At 42.2% G+C, this 19851-nt stretch overlaps 1 protein-coding gene across 10 annotated transcripts in view; it reads left to right on the top strand.

The window, feature by feature from the left end:
• Mroh1 (maestro heat like repeat family member 1) overlaps positions 1 to 19851 on the top strand; it is an 80883-nt gene that overhangs the window by 29784 nt on the left and 31248 nt on the right. The gene's annotated exons all lie outside the window — the stretch shown is intronic.

The raw sequence follows: 19851 nt of genomic DNA, 5'->3' as shown, positions 1-19851 counted from the left end.
TATTTTTTTTCATTTTTCGAGGTAGGGTCTCACTCTAGCCCAGGCTGACCTGGAATTCAGTATGGAGTCTCAAGGTGGCCTCGAGCTCACAGCAATCCTCCTACCTCTGCCTCCCAAGTGCTGGGTAAAGGCGTGTACCACCACGCCCAGCATTTTTTTGTTTTTTTCTTTTTTTTTTCTTTTATTTATTTGAGAGCGACAGACACAGAGAGAAAGACAGATAGAGGGAGAGAGAGAGAGAGACTGGGCATGCCAGGGCTTCCAGCCTCTGCAAACAAACTCCAGACGCGTGTGCCCCCTTGTGCATCTGGCTAAAGTGGGACCTAGGGAACCGAGCCTCGACCCGGAGTCCTTAGGCTTCACAGGCAAGCACTTAACCGCTAAGCCATCTCTCCAGTCCAGCATTTTTTTGTTTTTTTCAGGTACAATCTCACTCTATCTCAAGCTGACCTGGAACCCACCCTGTAGTCCCAGGCTGGCCTTGAACTCACAGTGATCCTCCTACCTCTGCCTCCCGAGTACTGGGAATAAAGGCATGTGCCACCATGCCTGGCTGATTTCTCTCTCTCTCTCTTTTTTGTTTGTTTGTTTTTTTGCTTTTTCTGAAGTAGGGTCTCAGTCTAGCCCAGGCTGACCTGGAATTCATTATGTAGTTTGAGGGTGGCCTCAAGCTCATGGCAGTCCTCATACCTCTGCCTCTGGAGTACTGGGATTAAAGGTGTGCACCACCATGCCCGACTTAAGTTAATTTTTTTTTTTATTTTTATTGACAGCTTCCATAATTATAGATAATCAACTATGGTAATTCTCTCCCCCCCTCACTTTCCCCTTCGCCCCTCAGTCTGTTTTATTTTGATGTCGTCATCTTTTCCTCCTATTCTGATGGTCTTATGTAGGTAGGGTCAGACACTGCGAGGTCATGGATATCCAGGCCATTTTGTGTCTGGAGGAGCACATTGTAAGGAGTCCTACCCTTCCTTTGGCTCTTACATTCTTTCTGCCACCTCTTCCACAGTGGACCCTGAGCCTTGGAAGGTGTGATAGAGATTTTTAAGTGCTGAGAATTCCTGTTTGAACATTTTTGTTGTTTGCTTGTTTGTTTTTTGGTTGGTGGGTTTTTCGAGGTAGAGTCTCACTGTAGCCCAGGTTGACGTGGAATTCACTATGGAGTCTCAGGGTGGCCCCGAACACATGGTGATCCTCCTACCTTTGCCTCCCAAGTGCTGGGATTAAAGGTGTGTGCCACCACACCTGGCTGTTTCAACATTTTGAATGGGATAGAAGGTAACAAAATGAAATGTTTTTACCAGGAAAACCTGGGAACCTCCAAAAAATATAATAAAAATAAATAAGCAAGGCTTGGTAGCAGATGGCTTTAATCCCAGCACTCAGAAGATAGAGGTAGGAGGATCGCTGTGAGTTCAAAGCCTGGTACTATAGGGTGAGTTTTAGGTCAGTTTGGGCTAGTAAGACCCTACCTCAGAAAAATCAATCCATCACTTGGGAACCTTGCCCTGTGTGTGGAGTCTTTCGCATCTCCTGCATGCTAACATTGTTCATTTTCAAGGATATTGGTGAAGGTTAAAACAGCAGTAGCTAATTAAAGAAGTAAAAGTGAGTGCATCTCAATGAAGGCACAGCTATCTACTGTCAAGGTTGTAGGCAAAGGTAGGGAACTTCAAGAGAGTACATCTGGGGATTGTTTCTGAAATCTAATCATCAAAAGAGACTGTACTTGAAAGAGAATATGCACTTAATCCTATTTAAAGAGAAGACAGGGAGGAATTAGGAAATAATTCTGCCTGTACTGTGTGCAGCGGCAGCAGGAAAAATATGGTCATGTTAAACAGAACAAACAGCAGAGAGTATGTGAAGACAGCATACATAAGACTAATGGGAAAAGATTGCTGGAGATGAGCGGCATGTCAGAAAGGCAGGTAAAGGGGATTAGAAGTTCACCCTGGGGGCTGGAGGGATGGCTTAGCGGTTAAGGCATTTGCCTGCAAAGCCGAAGGACCCAGGTTCAATTCCCCAGGACCCATGTAAGCCAAATGCACAAGGAGGTACACACATCTGGAGTTCGTTTGCAGTGGTTAGAGGCCCTGGTGTGCCAATCTCTATCTCCTCTGTCTCTTTCTGCTTGCAAATAAATAAAAAATAAATAAAAGTTCAACTTTGAATTCCAATGGTTTATTATTGTTACTATTTTGCTGCTTGAGCTGTACTTTTTTTTTTTTTTTTCCAATGTAGGGTCTCACCCTATCCCAGTCTGATCTGGAACTCACTCTGTAGTTCCAGACTGGCCTCGAACTCATAGTGATCTTGCTATCTCTGTCTCCTGAGTGCAAGGACTAAAGACATGAGCCATCATGCCTGGCCCTACAGTTCATTTTCTCATAGTGACACCTCTTTCTATCTCTTTTCTCTCTTCCCCCACCCTCTCAGCACTAGGAATTGACCAGCATCTTCTGCATGCTGATCAAGTGTTGCACCACTGAGTTATATCAGATATATTCTCAGCCTTATATTTTATTTTTTAAAAAATTGTGTCCCATGTAGCTCACGCTGGCCTCAAACTCACTATATATAGAAGAAGCTGCTGGGTGTGTTGGTGCACACCTTTATTCCCAGCACTCAGGAGGCAGTGGTAGGAGGATCGCCACGAGTTCAAAGCCACCCTGAGACTACAGAATGAATTCCAGGTCAGCCTGAATGAGACCCTACCTCAAAAACAAAAACAAAAAAAAAAAAAAACAAACAAACGATAACAACAAAACAAGAGGCTATCCAGCTGTCTAAGCTTCTGATCCTCCTGCTCTGCCTCTTGAGTTCTGGGATTACAGATATGCACCTCTGGGAGAGAGATTGAGAGAGAGAATGAATGTATTGGGAATTAGACCCAGGGCTTAATTTTTCTTTCTTTCTTTCTTTTTTTTTTTTTTTTTTTGAGACAGGATCTCACTATATAGTCCTGACTGGCCTGGGACTCACTTTGTAGACCAGACTGGCTTTAAACTTGCTCTGCCTCTGCCTCCTGAGTGTTGGGGTTACAGGCATACGTCAGCATACCCAGTATATATGGGGCTAGCAATAGAGCTCAAGGGTTTGGTTTTCTTTTTTTTCCGAGGTAGGGTCTCCCTGTAGCCCAGGCTGACCTGGAATTCACTATATAGTCTCAGGGTACCTTCAAACTCATGGCGATCCTCCTACCTCTGCCTCCTCAGTGCCGAGATTAAAGGCATCCACCACCATGCCGTGTTTTTTTTTTTTTTTTAATGGGTAGCCCAGGCCGGCCTCGAACTCCTGATTCTCCTGCCTCTATGTCTTCAGCAATTTCCTACCGGTGTGTACCACCACAACTGGCATGTTTTTTGTTTTTAAAATTTATTTATTTGAGGGAGAGAAAGAGAATGGAAACAGAGAACGGGTGCACTAAGGCCTTTAGCCACAAATGTTCATTTGGCTTACACAGGTACTGGGGAATCAAACCCATGTCCTAGGGCTTTGCAGGCATATGCTTTAACTGCTGAGCCATCTTTCTGGCCTGAGAACCCAAGCTTTTGTGATTGAGAAGCAAACATTCTACCCACTGAGCTGTAGTATTTGATTTAAAAAAAAAAATTATTAGAGACAGAGAAAGGGAGAGCGAATGGGCACACCAGGGCCTCCAGCCACTGCAAATGAACTCCAGACGCATGCACCACCTTGTGCTTGAGGTTTATGTGGAACCTGGAGAATCAAACCTGGGTTCTTATGCTTAGCAGGCAAGTGCCTTAACTGCTAAGCCATCTCTCCAGCCATAATTTTTTTTTATTATTTTATGTGCAAGCAGAGAGAGATGGAAGAGAGAAGAGAGACAGTGAGAGACCGTTATTGCTCAAGTGTGCACTTCTTGATCTGCTGGTTGATTTCATAGTCTTCAGGGCCCCCTGCTATGGTGGTTTGACTCAGGTGTCCCCCATAAACTTAAATATTCTGAACGCTTGGTTCCCAGCTGATGACTATTTGGGAATTAATGCCTGCTAGATGCAGTGTATTGTTGGGGGTGAGCTTATGGGTATTATAACCAGCTTCCTCTTGCCAGTGTTTGGCATATTCTCCTGTTGCTGTTGTCCATCTGATGTTGGGCAGGAGGTGATGTCCACCCTCTGCTCATGCCATCTTGGAGCTTCCCCTAGAGTCTGTAAGACAAAATAAACTTTTTTTTACACCCACAAACTGCTCATCTTCTGCAGCAATGTGAACCTGACTGCAACACTTGCTTACTCGTGCTACTGCTTGAACATGCTATTGCTCACTCACACTGTTGGGACCTTTGTCCTCCCGGGGTTCCCACAGGGCTCTCCAGCGGCATGAGGCTAGTCAGGTGGGAGCTAGTTCCCCTTTCAGATCCAGCATATTCCAGTGTCCTGTGACCACAGCCTGTGGTGTCTTCAGCAATAGGGTCTTACCTTTTTAGCTCTGGCAGGTAATCAAGTGTTTTGGCAATGGCTTGCATTGTTTTGGAGACCTCATGGCTCTCCCTGGCCAATAGCTCATTGTGGGAGGCACTGGTTGGACATTGTTTAATCCCTTGTTTCTGGGGATGTTCCTACTGCTGTCTCTTTACTTATTTTTCCAAAGTATGGTCTCACTTTAACCCAAGCTGACCTGGAACCTACTCTGTAGCCTAGAACTCATTGTAGTCCTCCTATCTCAGCCTCTCCAATGCTGGGATCAAAGGTATGTGCCAGCATGCCAGACTCGCTTCTGTATCTTTAAGTAATTATTTTTTTTTAAATTTATTATTTTGTTGACAGCATCCATAATTATAGACAATAACCCATGGTAATCCCCTCAAGTAGTTCTTTTTTATTACAAATATTTTAGCTGGGCCCAGTGGTGCATACCTTTAATCCCAACACTTGGGAGGCAGAGGTAGGAGGATCACTGTGAGTTTGAGGCCACCCTGAGATGGCATAGTAAATTCCAGATCAACCTGGGCTAGAGTGAGACCCTACCTCAGGAAAAAAGAAAAGGTGGGGGGCTGGATAGATGGCACCTTGTGCATCTGGCATACGTGGATCCTGGGGGAGTGGAACCTGGGTCCTTTGGCTTTGCAGGCCAGCACCTTAACCATTAAGCCACCCATTCAGCCCCATCATTTGATTTAACTTTTTTTTTTTTTTTTTTTTGTGGGGGGATGTAGCAGACAGCTTCAGGTTCATTGAGATGAACTTCCAGACCAGGCACAGTCATGGAGGGAGGGATTTATGGAAGCTTACAGATCCAGGGGAAGTTCTATTATAGAACTTATTATTATTATTATTATTATTATTATTATTATTATTATTATGAACTTATTATAGAACTTATGGCAAAAGAAGCTGGCCTGCCTTCACAGGTCCAAGCAGAGAGAGAAGTACAGCCCAGAAGCCAAAAGCCACACAGCACAGCAGGCTTTAGGAACTCCAGCTAGGCACACTTTGCATATCTTTAGATTGGAATCTCAAACCTACCACCACACCTAAGATCCGCCCCAGCCAGGTGGCTGCAGATGCAAACTACAGACTAATAAAACACTGAATATATTGGAGGCCATCTATTCAAACTACCACATGGGGGTTGAGATAGAGTCTCATTTTAGCTGATCTGTTTTCATCCTTCTACATATAGATGTCCAGTTTTCTCAGCACCATTTGGTAAAGAGGCTGTCTTTGCTTCATTGAATGCTTTTGTCAAAAATCAGATACCTGGGTTGGAGAAATAGCTTAGTGGCTAAGGTGCTTGCCAATAAAGCCAAAGGACCCAGGTTTGACTCCAAAGGACCCTCATAAAAAGCTGGATGTTCAATGTAGCACATGTGTCTGGAGTTTGTTTGCAGGGTCTAGAGCCTTGGCATACCCATTCTCTATCTATCTGCCTCTTTATCTTGCACTCAAATAAATAAGTAAAATAAATCAACTGCAGCTGTCTGGATTTATATCTAGATCCTCTATCCTGTTTCACTGATCTACAGGTTTGTTTTCATTGTCATAGTACCATGCTATTTTTGTTATTATTCCTTTGTAATATACCTTGAAATCAAGTATGGTAAATATATTTTTGTTGTTTAGGATTGCCTTGGCTATCCAAGGTTTATTTGTGCTTCCAATGAATTTTAAGATTTTTCGTTTTTAAATTTATTTTTATTTTTTAAAAATTTTATTTATTTATTTGAGAGAGAGAGAGAGAATGGGGATGCCAGGGCCTCCAGATGCATGTGCCCCCTTGTGCATCTGGCTTATGTGGGTCTTGGGGAATTGAACCTGGGTCCTTTGGCTTTGTGGGTGTTAGGACAAAATGGAGCTGCAGCAGGAGGGTGAAGTGAGTCATCCACATTCCTCAAGAAATTGTCCAGCCGTTATCCCTCCCCTGCCTGACAAGGCTCCAAGACTAGATTTACTGCCCCCTTATCTCTTACTGGGTCACTTCTGGTCTCACCCTATGGGTAATGTAAAGAACAGAGAATTACAGCTTCAACAAAGAAATTCCTTCCTTCCCTTCCTCACCTTCCCCCAGCTGAAGAGCCTATAAACCCCACTATCTGTAACCCCAAGCTGACTGCTCTGCTCTTGAGAGTCAGTCTGGCAGCTCATGTCCCTGCCCCCCCCCCCAATAAAAACTTCCATCTTTGCCTCAGAGTTGTCTCTGTGGTCCTTGGTCACTCCAGAACCTTACAGTGGGCAAACGCCTTAACCACTAAGTGCTGGGATTAAAGGCATGTGCCACCATGCCGGGCTGTCTCTCTTTAATTTTGACATCCTCATTTTTTCCTCCTATTATGATGGTCTTGTGTAGGTAGTGTCAGGCACTGTGAGGTCATGAATATCCAGCCCCTTGTTTTTCTTTTTTAAAAATATGTATTTAGTCGGGTGTGGTGGCTCACACCTTTAATCCCAGCACTCAGGAGGCAGAGGTAGGAGGATTGCTATGTATTTGAGGCCACCCTGAGACTACATAGTGAATTCCAGGTAAGCCTGGGCTAGAGTGAGACCCTACCTTGAAGAACCAAAAAAAAAAAAAAAAAAATTTTCTTGGGTGTGGTGGCGCACGCCTTTAATCCCAGCATTTGGGAGACAGAGGTAGGAGGGTTGCTGTGAGTTCGAGGCCACCCTGAGACTCCATAGTGAATTCCAGGTCAGCCTGGGCTAGAGTGAGCCCCTACCTTGAAAAACAAAACAAAAAAAATATTTATTTATTTTGTGAACGAGAGAGAGGCAGAGAGAGAAACAGAGAGAATGGGCACACTGGGGCCTCTAGCCACTGCAAACAAACTCTAGACACATGTACCACCTTGTGCATCTGGCTTTATGTGGGCACTAGGGAATCGAACTTTGGTCCTTAGGCTTTGTAGGCAAGCACCTTAACCACTAAGCCATCTATCTCTCCAGCCCAAAGATGTTTTTTCTACTTCAGTGAAAAATGACATTGGAACTTTGATGGGATTTCATTAACTCTGTAAATTGTTTTTCATAAGACAGCCTCTTTGTGTGTGTGTGGGGGGGGAGGGAGAGAGGGAGAGAGAGAGAAATGTTTATTTTGGCTTACAGACTTGAGGGGAAGCTTCATGACTGCAGGGGAAAATGATGGCTGAGTAGAGGGTGGACATCACCTCCTTGACAACATCAGGTGGAGAACAACAGGAATGTGTGCCAAGTCCTCCACACTTTTCAATAATAACTCTTTTTTTTGTATTTTTTTACAATTTTTATTAGCGTTTTCCATGATTATAAAAAAAAAGTCCCATGTTAATTCCCCCCCCCCCACTTTCTCCTTTGAATTGGCCTTAAAGCCCCAATCAAAGATACTCGTTTGCACACTGGGTAAAAAGCAGGATCCTGGGCTGGTTAAGTGCTTGCCTGTGAAGCCTAAGGACCCTGGTTCGAGTCTCGATTCCCCAGGACCTACGTTAGCCAGATGCACAAGAGGGCACATGTGTCTGGAATGCGTTTGCAGTGGCTGGAGGTCCTGGTGTGTCCATTCTCTATCTTCTTCTTTCTCTCTGTCACTCTCAAATTAAAAAAAAGGATCCTGGTGGGAGTGGTGGTACACGCCTTTAATTCCAGCACTTGAGAGGCAGGGGTGAGAGGATCACTGAGAGCTCATGGCTACCCTGAGACTACATAGTGAATTCCAGGTCAACCTGAGCTAGAGTGGGACCCTACCTAAAATACAAACAAAATAAAACCAAAAACAAAAAATTAGGATCCTTCTATTTGTTGCCTTCAAGAAACCCGTCTTTCCATAGAAAATGGACACTATCCTAGGGCGAAATGTTGAAAAACAGTATTTCAGGCAAATGGACCTAGAAAACAAGCAGGTGTTGCTATCCTAATATCTGACAGGGTAGACTTCAAACCAACATTAGTTAGGAAAGATAAAGAAGGTCACTTTATATTGATTAAAGGAACACTCCAAGAGGAGTTCATTACGATTCTAAGCATATATATGTACTGAACATGTGGGCTCCCAATTTCATGACACAAAAATAAATAAATAAAATTTAAAAAGCACACACACGGGCTGGAGGGATGGCTTAGAGGTTAAGGCGTTTGTCTACAAAGCCAAAGGACCCAGGTTTGATTTCCCAGGACCCACATTAGCCAGATGTACAAGGGACACATATATTTGGAGTGCATCTGGAGTTCGTTTGCAGTGGCTGGAGGCCCTGGTGCACCCATTCTCTCTCTCTTTTTTTATCGTCAACTTCCATGATTGTAAACAATATCCCATGGTAATGCCCTCCCTCCTCTCACTTTCCCCTTTGAAACTCCATTCTCCATCATATCCCCTCCCCCTCTCAGTCAGTCTCTCTTTTAATTTGATGTATCATATTTTCCTCCTATTATGATGGTCTTGTGTAGGTAGTGTCAGGCACTGTGAGGTCATGGATATCCAGGCCATTTTATGTCTGGAGGAGCATGTTTTAAGGAGTCCTGCCCTTCTTTTGGCTCTTATATTCTTTTTTATTTTAATTTTTTTGTTTATTTTATTTATTTATTTGAGAGCTATAGACAGAGAGAGAAAGAGGCAGAGAGAGAGAGAATGAATGGGTGCGCCAGGGCTTCCAGCCACTGCAAACGAACTCCAGACGCGTGCGCCCCCTTGTGCATCTGGCTAACGTGGGTCCTGGGGAATCGAGCCTTGAACCGGGGTCCTTAGGCTTCACAGGCAAGCGCTTAACTGCTATGCCATCTCTCTAGCCCTGGCTCTTTATTCTTTCTGCCACCTCTTCTGCAATGGACCCTGAGCCTTGGAAGATGAGATATTGCAGTGCTAAGCACTCTTCTCTCACTTTTTCCCAGCACCATGATGCCTTCTGAATCATACCAAGGTCACTGCCATCTGAAAAGAGAAGGTTCTCTACGAAAAGTGATAGTAGTATTAAAAATGGGTATGAACATTGAGAGAAGTGCTTATTGGGCAGTTTGGTGAGCATAGTATATACGTTTAGCCAGACAGCAGCAGACGTTACACCTCTAGGGCTCATGACTACCCCTGTTGTAGGTTTTCAGTATAAGGGATGTATTCCCTCCCATGGAGCAGGCCTCCAGTCCAATTAGAGGGCAGACATACCACTGTTGTACCCATTGGCTCATTTGGCCTGGTTGGCCAAATATAAGGCTTGCAGTGTCCACTGTTGAGTACCTTCACTGGTGATTTCTCTTTCTTCTATTGAACTGCATGCAGAATGGCTTCTTCCAGCTTTCTGTCAGCTGGTCTACATGGAAGAAATCAGTTCAGTTCCAGCAGGATTTCTCAGTGGCCTTGCAGCCCAAGTATATGGAGTCTTCAGCAATAGGGTCTTACCATCCATTCCTGGTGGGAAACCAAGGGCCTCGGCAATGGCCTGTAATGTTTTGGGGGCATCAGGGACCTCCCTAGCAAACAGCTCACTGGAAGGTATCCCATCCCTGGCACTGAAAATTTTCTAGTAACAGTCTATGGCTCCTGAGTGTTCCATTGTCCAAAACTGGAGGATTCCATATGATTTATTTACATCCTCTTAGATTTTGATTAACCTTCCCTCCACCTTTCCTTTACTCAATCTCTTCCCCTGACCTCACTTAGGCCTTTTCACCCCCTTTAATCTATTCTTCTACCTGCATATATACAATACTATCCTGTTAAGTACTACCCTTCCCTCCCTTCCTTTTTATTCCCTTTATATCTCTTTTCTAGCTTACTGGCCTATGCTACTGAGTTTTCTTCCTACTCACACAGAAGTCCAATTATCTGTAGCTAGGATCCACATATGTGAGAGAACATGGCGACATTTGGCTTTCTGGGTCAGGGTTACCTCACTTAGTATAATCCTTTCCAGATCCATCCATTTTCCTGCAAGTTTCAGAACTTAATTTTTCTTTACTGTTGAGTAGAACTCCATTGTATAAATGTGCCATATCTTCATTATCCACTCATCAGTCAAGGGACTTCTAGGCTGGTTCCATTTTCCAGCTATTGTGAATTGAGTGGCAATAAACATGGTTGAGCAAGTATCTGTAAGGTAGTGAAACAAGTCCTTAGGATATATGCCCGGGAATGCTATAGCTGGGTCATATGGTAGATCTGTTTTAGCTAAGATAGCCATTTTTATATTAATTCTTCCAATTCCTGAATGCGGAATGTGTTTCCATTTCCTAGTGACTTCTTCATTTTATCTTGAGTTATTTTTTTCTTTTTGTTTGTTTTTTGAGGTAGGGTCTCACTGTAGCCCAGGCTGATTTGGAATTCACTCTGTAGTCTCAGGGTGGCCTCAAACTCTTGGTGATCATCCTACCTCTGCCTCCTGAGTGCTGGGATTAAAGTCGTGCGCCACCACACCCGGCTTTTTTTTTTTTTTTTAAGTTTTCATAACTTCCTTAGGTTTATTCCAGGGTATTTTTTTTTTCTTTAGGCAATTGTGAATGGGAGTGTTTCCCTGATTTCATCCTCAGCACAATTGTTATTGGTATATAGCAAGGCTACTGATTTCTGTGTGTTAATTTGTATCCTGCTACTTTACTGAAAGCATTTATCAGCTCTAATAGTTTTCTAATAGAGTCTTTAGGATCTCTTAGGTAAAGTGTCATGTCATCTGTAAATGAAGATAATTTGACTTCTTATCTGTATCTCTTTTAATCCACTATTGAATTAGAGGGGGAAAAGTGGACACTTTGTCTTGTTCCCAATTTTAGTGGAAATGCTTCAAGTTTTTCCTCATCTACTATAAGGTTGGCTGTATGTTTGTCATATGTGGCAATATGTTCCTTCTATTACAAGTTCCTTCAAGACTTTTTTGTTTTTTCAAGGTAGGCTGAACCATGCTCTCTTTTTGTTTTATTGACAGCTTTCATAATTAGGGACAATAAAGTATGATCATTTCCTCTCCTCTCCTATTTCCTCCTCACAAATCCACCCTCCATCATATCCCCCCCCCCCTCAATTAGTCTCTCTTTATTTTTTTAATTTTATTTTATTCGTTATAGTTTTTCGAGGTAGGTTTTCACTCTAGCTCAGGCTGACTGGAATTCACTCAGGGTGGCCTCGAACTCACGGTGATCCTCCTACCTCTGCCTCCAAAGGCGTGCACTACCATGCCTGGCTATCTCTCTTTAATTTTGACGTCATCATCTTTTCCTCCTATTGTGATAGTCTTGTGTAGATAGTGTCAGGCGCTGTGAGGTCATGATTATCCAGACCATTTTGTGTTTGAATGATTGGATTGTAAGTAGTCCTACCATTCTTTTGGCTCTTACATTCTTTCCACTACCTCTTCTGCAACGGACCCTGAGCCTTGGAGGGTGTGATAGAGATGTTTCAGTGCTGCACACTCACTCCTCTCTCACTTCCTTCTCAGCATTATGGTGCCTTTTAACTCTTTCTAGTGGTCACCACCATCTGAAAAGAGAAACTTCTCTAACCAAAAGTGAGAGGAGCATTAATTTATGGGTGTTAACCTTAAGAACAGTGTTTACAGGGGCAGTCTGATGAGCATCACTTACACACACACACACACACACACACACACACACGTGTATATATATATGTATTTAGTTTGATGAGCATTACACACATACATATATGTATGTATTGAGTTTGGTGAGCATTACACACACACACATGCATATATATGTATGTAGTTTGATGAGAATTACACACACATGCACATGCATACCTATATGTATGTATTTAGTTTGATGAGCATTACACACACACACACATATGTATGTATTTAGTTTGGTGAGCATTACACAAACACATGCATATATGTATTTAGTTTGATGAGCATTACACACACACACAAGCATACATATATGTATGTAGTTTGATGAGCATTACACACACATGCACACACATACCTATATGTATGTATTTAGTTTGATGAGCATTACATGCACACACATGCGTACATATATGTATGTAGTTTGATGAGCATTACACACACACACATATGTATGTATTTAGTTTGGTGAGCATTATACACATACACACATGCATACCTATATGTATGTATTTAGTTTGATGAGCATTACACACACACATACATACATGTATGTAGTTTGATGAGCATTACACACACATGCATATATGTATGTATTTAGTTTGATGAGCATTACACACACACGTATATATTTAGTTTGATGAGCATTACACACACATGCATATATGTATGTATTTAGTTTGATGAGCATTATGTGCACACACACACATACCTATATGTATGTATTTAGTTTGAAGAGCATTACACACACACATATGTATATATTTAGTTTGATGAGCATTACACACACAAACATATATGTACATGTTTAGTTTGATGAGCATTATACACACACATGCATATAGGAATTGTTGCAGTCCAGATCGCATTGCTGATAGAAATCACCCAACAAGAGTAGCTTCTGGGAAAAAGAGATTTATTTTGGCTTACAGGCTCCAGGGGAGCTCCACAATGGCAGGGGAAAACGATGGCATGAGCAGAGGGTGGACATCACCCCCTGGCCAACATAGGGTGGACCACAGCAACAGGAAGGTGTGCCAAACACTGGCATGGGGAAACTGGCTATAAAGCCCATAAGCCCACCCCCAACAATATACTCCCTCCAGGAGGCATTAATTCCCAAATATCCATCAGCTGGGAACCTAGCATTCAGAACACCTAAGTTTATGGGGGACACCTGAATCAAACCACCACAGGTATGTATTTAGTGTGATCAGTATTACATACACACACACATGCATGCATATATGTATGTATTTAGCTAGACAACAGGAGGTGTTATTCCTCTATGATCTCCACAGTTATAGGCTTTTGACTAGGTTTTTTTGTTTTTTAATTTTTATTTATTTATTTACTTGAGAGAGAGGGGGAGAGAGAGAGAATGGGCATGCCAGGGCTTCCATCCATTGCAAATGAACTCCAGATGCATGTGCCCCCTTGTGTATCTGGCTTACATGGGTCCTGGGGAATTGAACCTGGGTCCTTTGGCTTTGCAGGCAAATGTCTCAACTGCTATGCCATCTCTCCAGCCCTTGACTAGATTTTTTTTTAGTACCAGGCATAAGGTCCCTCCCATGGAATGGGCCTCCAGGCCAAGCAGAGAGTAGTTGGTTTCCCCTATAACAGACATGCCACTATTGCACCAGCTGGCACGTTTTTTTCTGAGGTACTATCTTGCTATAGTCCATACTGACCTAGAATTCACTGTGTAGTGTCAGGATTGTCTTGAACTCACACTCACGGCAATCCTCCTACCTCAGCCTCTTGAGTACTAGAATTAAAGGCGTGTGCCACCACGTCTGGCGTGGCTGGCCAATCTTAAGGCTTGCAATGTTCAGTGCTGTTTATCACCCTTGATGACTTCTCTCTGCATACAGCATAGCTTTTTCCAGCTTTCTGTCAGCTTGTCTACACAGAAGAGTTTTTCAGCTCAGCTGCAGCTTGATTTGTCAGTGACCTGCAGCCCAAGCATGTGGAGTCTTCAGCAATAGGGTCTTACCATCTAGTTCTAGTGGGCAACCAAGAGCCTTGGTAATGGCCTGTAATGTTTTAGGGGAATCTATGACCTCCTGGCCAACAACTCACTGGAACGTATCCCATCCCTGGCAGTGAAATTTTTGTGGTAACAATCTATGACTCTGGGTGCACCATTAGCGAAGAAGTAGGTTTCCTATTGGCTTATACATAACATCTTAGAAATTTTAAGTATTTTTTGTTAATTTGAGAGAGAGAAAGACACAGATAGAGAATGGATGCGCCACTGCAAATGAACTCTAGACACATGCGCTACCATGTACATATGGCTTGTGTGGGTCCTGGGGAATTGCACCTGGGTCCTTAGGCTTTGCAGACAATCAACTTAACCACTAAATCATTTCTCCAGCCCACATCTTAAATTTTGATTAACCTTCCTTCCACACTTCCTTTACTCAATCCCTTCCCCTGACCTCTCAGTTGGCCATTGCACCCCCAGTAATCTGCATCTATGTCCTCTCTCCTTCCTCCCTTATGCCCCTTTCTAACTTACTGGCCTCTACTACTGACTTTTATTCCAACTTACATACAAATCTAAACATTTATAGCTAAGATCCACACATGAGAGCAAATATGTGGCATTTGGCTTTCTGGGCCTGGGTTACCTCATTTAGTAAAATCCTTTCCAGATTCATCAATTTCCCTATATAAATTTTCCCCTTAGGACCACCTTCATTGTTTCTTGTAGGTTTTGGTATGTTGTATTATCATTTGATTCTATGAATTTTTAAATTTCCTTCTTGATTTCTTTTTAAAAATATTTTTATTTATTTGAGAGAGAGAAAGGTGGGGAGATAGAGAGAATGGGTACTCCAGGGCCCTCAGCCACTGCAAATGAACTCCAGATGCATGCACCACTTGTGCATCTGGCTTACATGGGTTCTGAGAAATTGAACCTTGTTCCTCTGGCCTTGCAGGCAAACGCCTTAACCACTAAGCCACTTCTCCAGCCCTCCTTCTTGATTTCTTCAATAACCCATTCATCATTCAATAGTGTACTGTTGAGTTTCCATGATTTTGTATATGCTCTATAGTTTTTCTTATTGTTGATTTGTAGTTTAATCTCATTGTGGTCAGAGCACAAGGAATTATTTTAATTTTCCTGTATTTGTTAAGATTTGCTTTGTGTCCTAATATATGGTCTATTTTACAGAATGTTCCATGTGCTGCTCAGAAAAATGGGTATTCTGCAGCATTTGGATGGAATGTTCTGTAAATATCTGTTAGGTCCATTTGTTGTATGAGCTCATTTAATCCAGATGTGTGTCTGTTTATTCTTTACCAGGAGGACCTGTCAGTTGAGAAAAGTAGGGTATTGAAGTCACCCACTGCAGTTGTGCTTAGTGTTATCTGTGACCTTAATCTAATAGTGTTTGATCAAATTGAGAGCACCTATGTTTAATGCATACATGTTTAGAATTGTAATATTCTCCTGGTGAGTTGTTCCTTCAATCAATACAAAGTGACCTTCTTTATCTTTCCTAATTAATGTTGGTTTGAAGTCTGTGCTTTCAGATACTAGAATAGCAACATCTGTTTTCTAGGCTCATTTGCTTGAAATAACCATTTTCTATTCTTCAACTCTAAAATAGTGTCTGACTTTTATGGAGAGCTGAGTCTCTTGGAGACAACAAACAGAAGGATCCTGCCTTTTAATCCAGTCTGCAAGCCTGTGTCTTTTGGTTAGGGCATTGAGGCCATTGATATGAAGAGTTACTATTGAAAAGTGTCTATTTATTCTCACCATTCTTGTTTTGTAGTGCTTCCTGTTTTTCCTTTATTCTCTTGTATTAACTATTCTTTGAGTATGGATTATTTTTTTCTGTTTTCTCTTGTGTGTGCTTTTCTTTCTCTTCAGAGTAAAGGATCCCTTCAAGTATTTTTTGTAGCTCTGGCCTTTTTTTGGTTGTTGTTGTGAAAGTCTGTATTTCTCCATCAATTTTGATGGATAGCTTTTCTGGATATAGTAATCTTAGTTGACAGTTGTTATCTTTCAGAATTTGGAATACATCATTCCAAGGCCTTCTGGCTTTTAAATTTTGTGTTGAGTAATCTGTTGTTATCCTGAGAGGCTTGCCTTTGCATGTGACTTTATGTTTCTCTCTTACAGCTTTACATATATTTTCTTTGGTAATTTTCTTCTGTGATTTTGTTAAAAATACCTATTATGTCTTTGGATTGAAATTCTTCTTCCTGTACTATATTTTTAAAAAATATTAAAACATATTTGTGGTGGTGCACGCCTTTAATCCCAGCACTCAGGAGGCAGAGGTAGGACGATTGCCCTGAGTTCGAGGCCACCCTGAGACTACATAGTGAATTCCAGGTCAGCCTGAGCTAGAGCAAAACCCTATCTCTCCAGCCCTATTTTTGCAACTTGGGTTAATTCTATGCTTGGGTTTTCTAAGTATCTGCAGTGTTCTTAGACATGTAAATCATGTCTTCTGGGTAGGAGCTTCATGTGCCAGGTGTGGCTCTTATATTACTCTCAGAGTAACAGCAGAAGTGGCCCTAGGTGTTGAGTTTGCCTGCTATGCAAGTATTCTAGTAGAGTGGATGGAACAAAATACAGCAAGTTCTATGATTCAGCTGAGTGATATACATAATCAGAACCAGCAGGGAGTCTTTTTACAAGAGTGGGCATTAAGGGCTAAAGATATGGCTTAGTGGTTAAGGCATTTGCTTGCAAAGCAAAAGGACCTAGGTTCAATTCCCCAGGACCCATGTAGGGCAGATGCATAAGATGGCTTATATGTTTGGAGTTGATTTGCAGTGGTTGGAAGCCCTCTTTCCCTCTCTCTCTTCTTGCAAATAAAAAAAAATATATTAAAGGAAAAAAAAAAAGAGTAGGAATTAAAACAGATAATCTAACAATGTCAAAGTCCCTAAGGGTGTATGCTGATCTATACCCTTAATCTTTTTTTTTTTTATTAGCATTTTCCATGATTATAAAAAAAAAATCCCGTGTTAATTCCCTCCCTCCCCCACACACTTTCTCCTTTGTATACCCTTAATCTTGTGGACTGGAATTTCTGGTCTTTAATGGGTTCCAGATCAGCCTGGGCCCAAGTTGAGTCCCTGCCCCCAAGAAGAATAGAAGGAAAAGACAGAAAGGCACTATAAAGTAGGAAATATCAAAAGCAACAAAAGTCAGCTCCAAACACTGCTTATGTAAGGATGGCAAAGCTGACCAAGAGTGCATCAGTCACATCTTACACATAACCTGCCCTGACATGGATGGTGCAGTCAGCACTTCCAGTGCAGCCCTGCATACCTGGGTTTGGGGCAGGTACTGACCCAGTGTAAGTAGGCCTTATTGGCTTTTGGGATGGCTTCTGGTCTCACCTTCGCTGAGTGCCACCTGGTTCCCTCTTTGTTGCGCTGTGAGCTCAGCTACCTGGTTTGGTTGGTGCATCTGTGATGCTGTGTGGCTGAGGGGTGGTCATGATCCCTTAGAATCTGTTGCAGTCCGGATCGCATTGCTGGTAGAAATCACCAAACAAAGAGCAGCTTCTGGGAAAAAGAGATTTATTTTGACTTAAAGGCTTGAGGGGAAGCTCCACGATGGCAGGGGAAAACGATGGCATGAGCAGAGGGTGGATATCACCCCCTGGCCAATATAAGGTGGACCACAGCAACAGGAGGGTGTGCCAAACACGGGCATGGGGAAACTGGCTATAAAGCCCATAAGCCCGCCCCCAACAATACAGTCCCTCCAGGAGGCATTAATTCCCAAATATCCATCAGCTGGGAACCTAGCATTCAGAACACCTAAGTTTATGGGGGACATCTGAATCAAACCACCACAGAATCCCAGGTTCTCCCGTGTTCCCCGGTGTTGGTGGTTGAGGGAGGGGAGGCTGTGGGGTGTGCTTGAAGTTGTTCTGGAGCTGCTCAGCTGGTGCCTGTTTTCTTCTCCGTGTGTGTGTGTGTGTGTGTGTGTGTGTGTGTGTGTGTGTGTGTGTGTTTTGAGGTGGGCTCTCACTTTAGTACAGGCTGACCTGGAATTCATTATGGAGTTTCAGGGTGGCTTTGAACTCATGGTGATGCTTCTACCTCTGCCTCCTGAGTGCTGAATTAGAGGTGTGAACCACCATGCCTGACTACCTATTTGTTTTTACCTAGGAAATTTAAAATGAATGAGAATTTTACCCATTTGTGATATACAAGGTGATAGGGTCTTGTCTGTGTCTAATCTGGTTAGACTTCTCTCCAGAGAATGAGAATTATACCTTTGTTTATGACCTTGTGACCCACAGGACAGGATTTTACCTGTATCTAATTTAAATTGAAGTTAGATTAAGTTTGTGTTCCTATAGAAAAATTTTAGAGTATCTTTAAGAAAACCCTTAAATTTAAGCATGGTGTTCATTTTTGTTTAGCCTGAAAATTATCTTACTATTGAAAATCTATATCGAAACATCTTTAGCAGACAAATTTGGAACTAAACATTTTAGCATGAATATTTAAAGTTCCTAAAGTTCCCTTTTATTACATACGTCACCAAAATCTCTCTATGAATGCAATCTAGGAAAAGTGACAACCAGACTTGTCTTATCTATAGATTTTATATAACCCATTGATTTGAGGCATAAATAACTTCTTTGAAATCTATATGTACATATATTTTAATTTATTTGAGGGGGGGAATGAATGAGGGACCCTCAGCCACTGTAAATGAACTCCAGACACATGCGCCCCCTCCTGTGCATGTGTGACATTGTGTGCTTGCATCACTGTGCATCTGGCTTACGTGGGACCTGGAAATTTGAACATGAGTTCTATTATTATTATTATTATTATTATTGGTTTTTCAAGGCAGGGTCTCACTCTAGCCCAGGCTGACCTAGAACTCATTATGTAGTGTTAGGGTGACCTCAAACTCACAATGATCCTCCTACTTCTGCCTATAAGTGCTGGGACCACCATGCATAGCTACATTATACATTTAAAAAATATTTTTAAATATTTAAAAATATTTATTATTTATTTTAGAGAGAGAAAAAAAGCAGAGAGATTGAGAGAGAGAGAGAAAGAGAATGGGCATGTCAGGGCCTCCAGCCACTGCAAATGAATTCCAGATACATGTGCCCCCTTGTGCTGCTGGTTTACATGGATCCTGGGGAACCAAACTGGGGTCCTTTGGCTTTGCAGGCAAACACCTTAACTGCTAAGCCATCTCATGTGCATGTGCAGTCTTGCTCTATCCCAGACTGACCTAGGTAGGATTCACTCTGTAGTGCTGGGATTAAAGGCATGCACCACCACACCTGGCCTTTAACATGAGTTCTTAGGCTTCACAGGCAACCACCAAGCCATCTCTCCAGCCCTACATGTGTGTGAGTGTGTGTGTGTGTGTATAAATATGCGCGTGTGTGTGTATATATATATGTACATATATATATATATATATATATATAAATGTGTGTATGTGTGTGTGTATATATATGTATGTGTATGTATGTATGTGTATATGTGTGTGTGTATGTATGTGTGTGTGTATGTATGTATGTATATATATATATATATATATATATATATACATATATATATAATTTACTTATTTGAGAGAGACAGGCAGAGAGGGGAGAATGGGCATGCTAGGGCCTCCAGCCACTGCAGACGAACTCCAGACATATTCACCACCTTGTACATCTGGTTTACATGGTACTGGGGAATTGAACCTGGGTCCTTAGGCTTCATAGGCAAGTGCCTTAATTACTAAGCCATCTCTCCAGCCCCTGAAATATATTTTTGAAAGGTATAAGCCTTATAAGTACAGATAAAACATGATAACTACCTTATAATAAATT

This window comes from Jaculus jaculus, chromosome 2 (genome assembly GCF_020740685.1).
Source record: "Jaculus jaculus isolate mJacJac1 chromosome 2, mJacJac1.mat.Y.cur, whole genome shotgun sequence".
Classification (NCBI taxonomy): domain Eukaryota; kingdom Metazoa; phylum Chordata; class Mammalia; order Rodentia; family Dipodidae; genus Jaculus; species Jaculus jaculus.
Note: the sequence above shows the minus strand (reverse complement) of the source record. Positions and strands in the feature narration are given on the sequence as shown.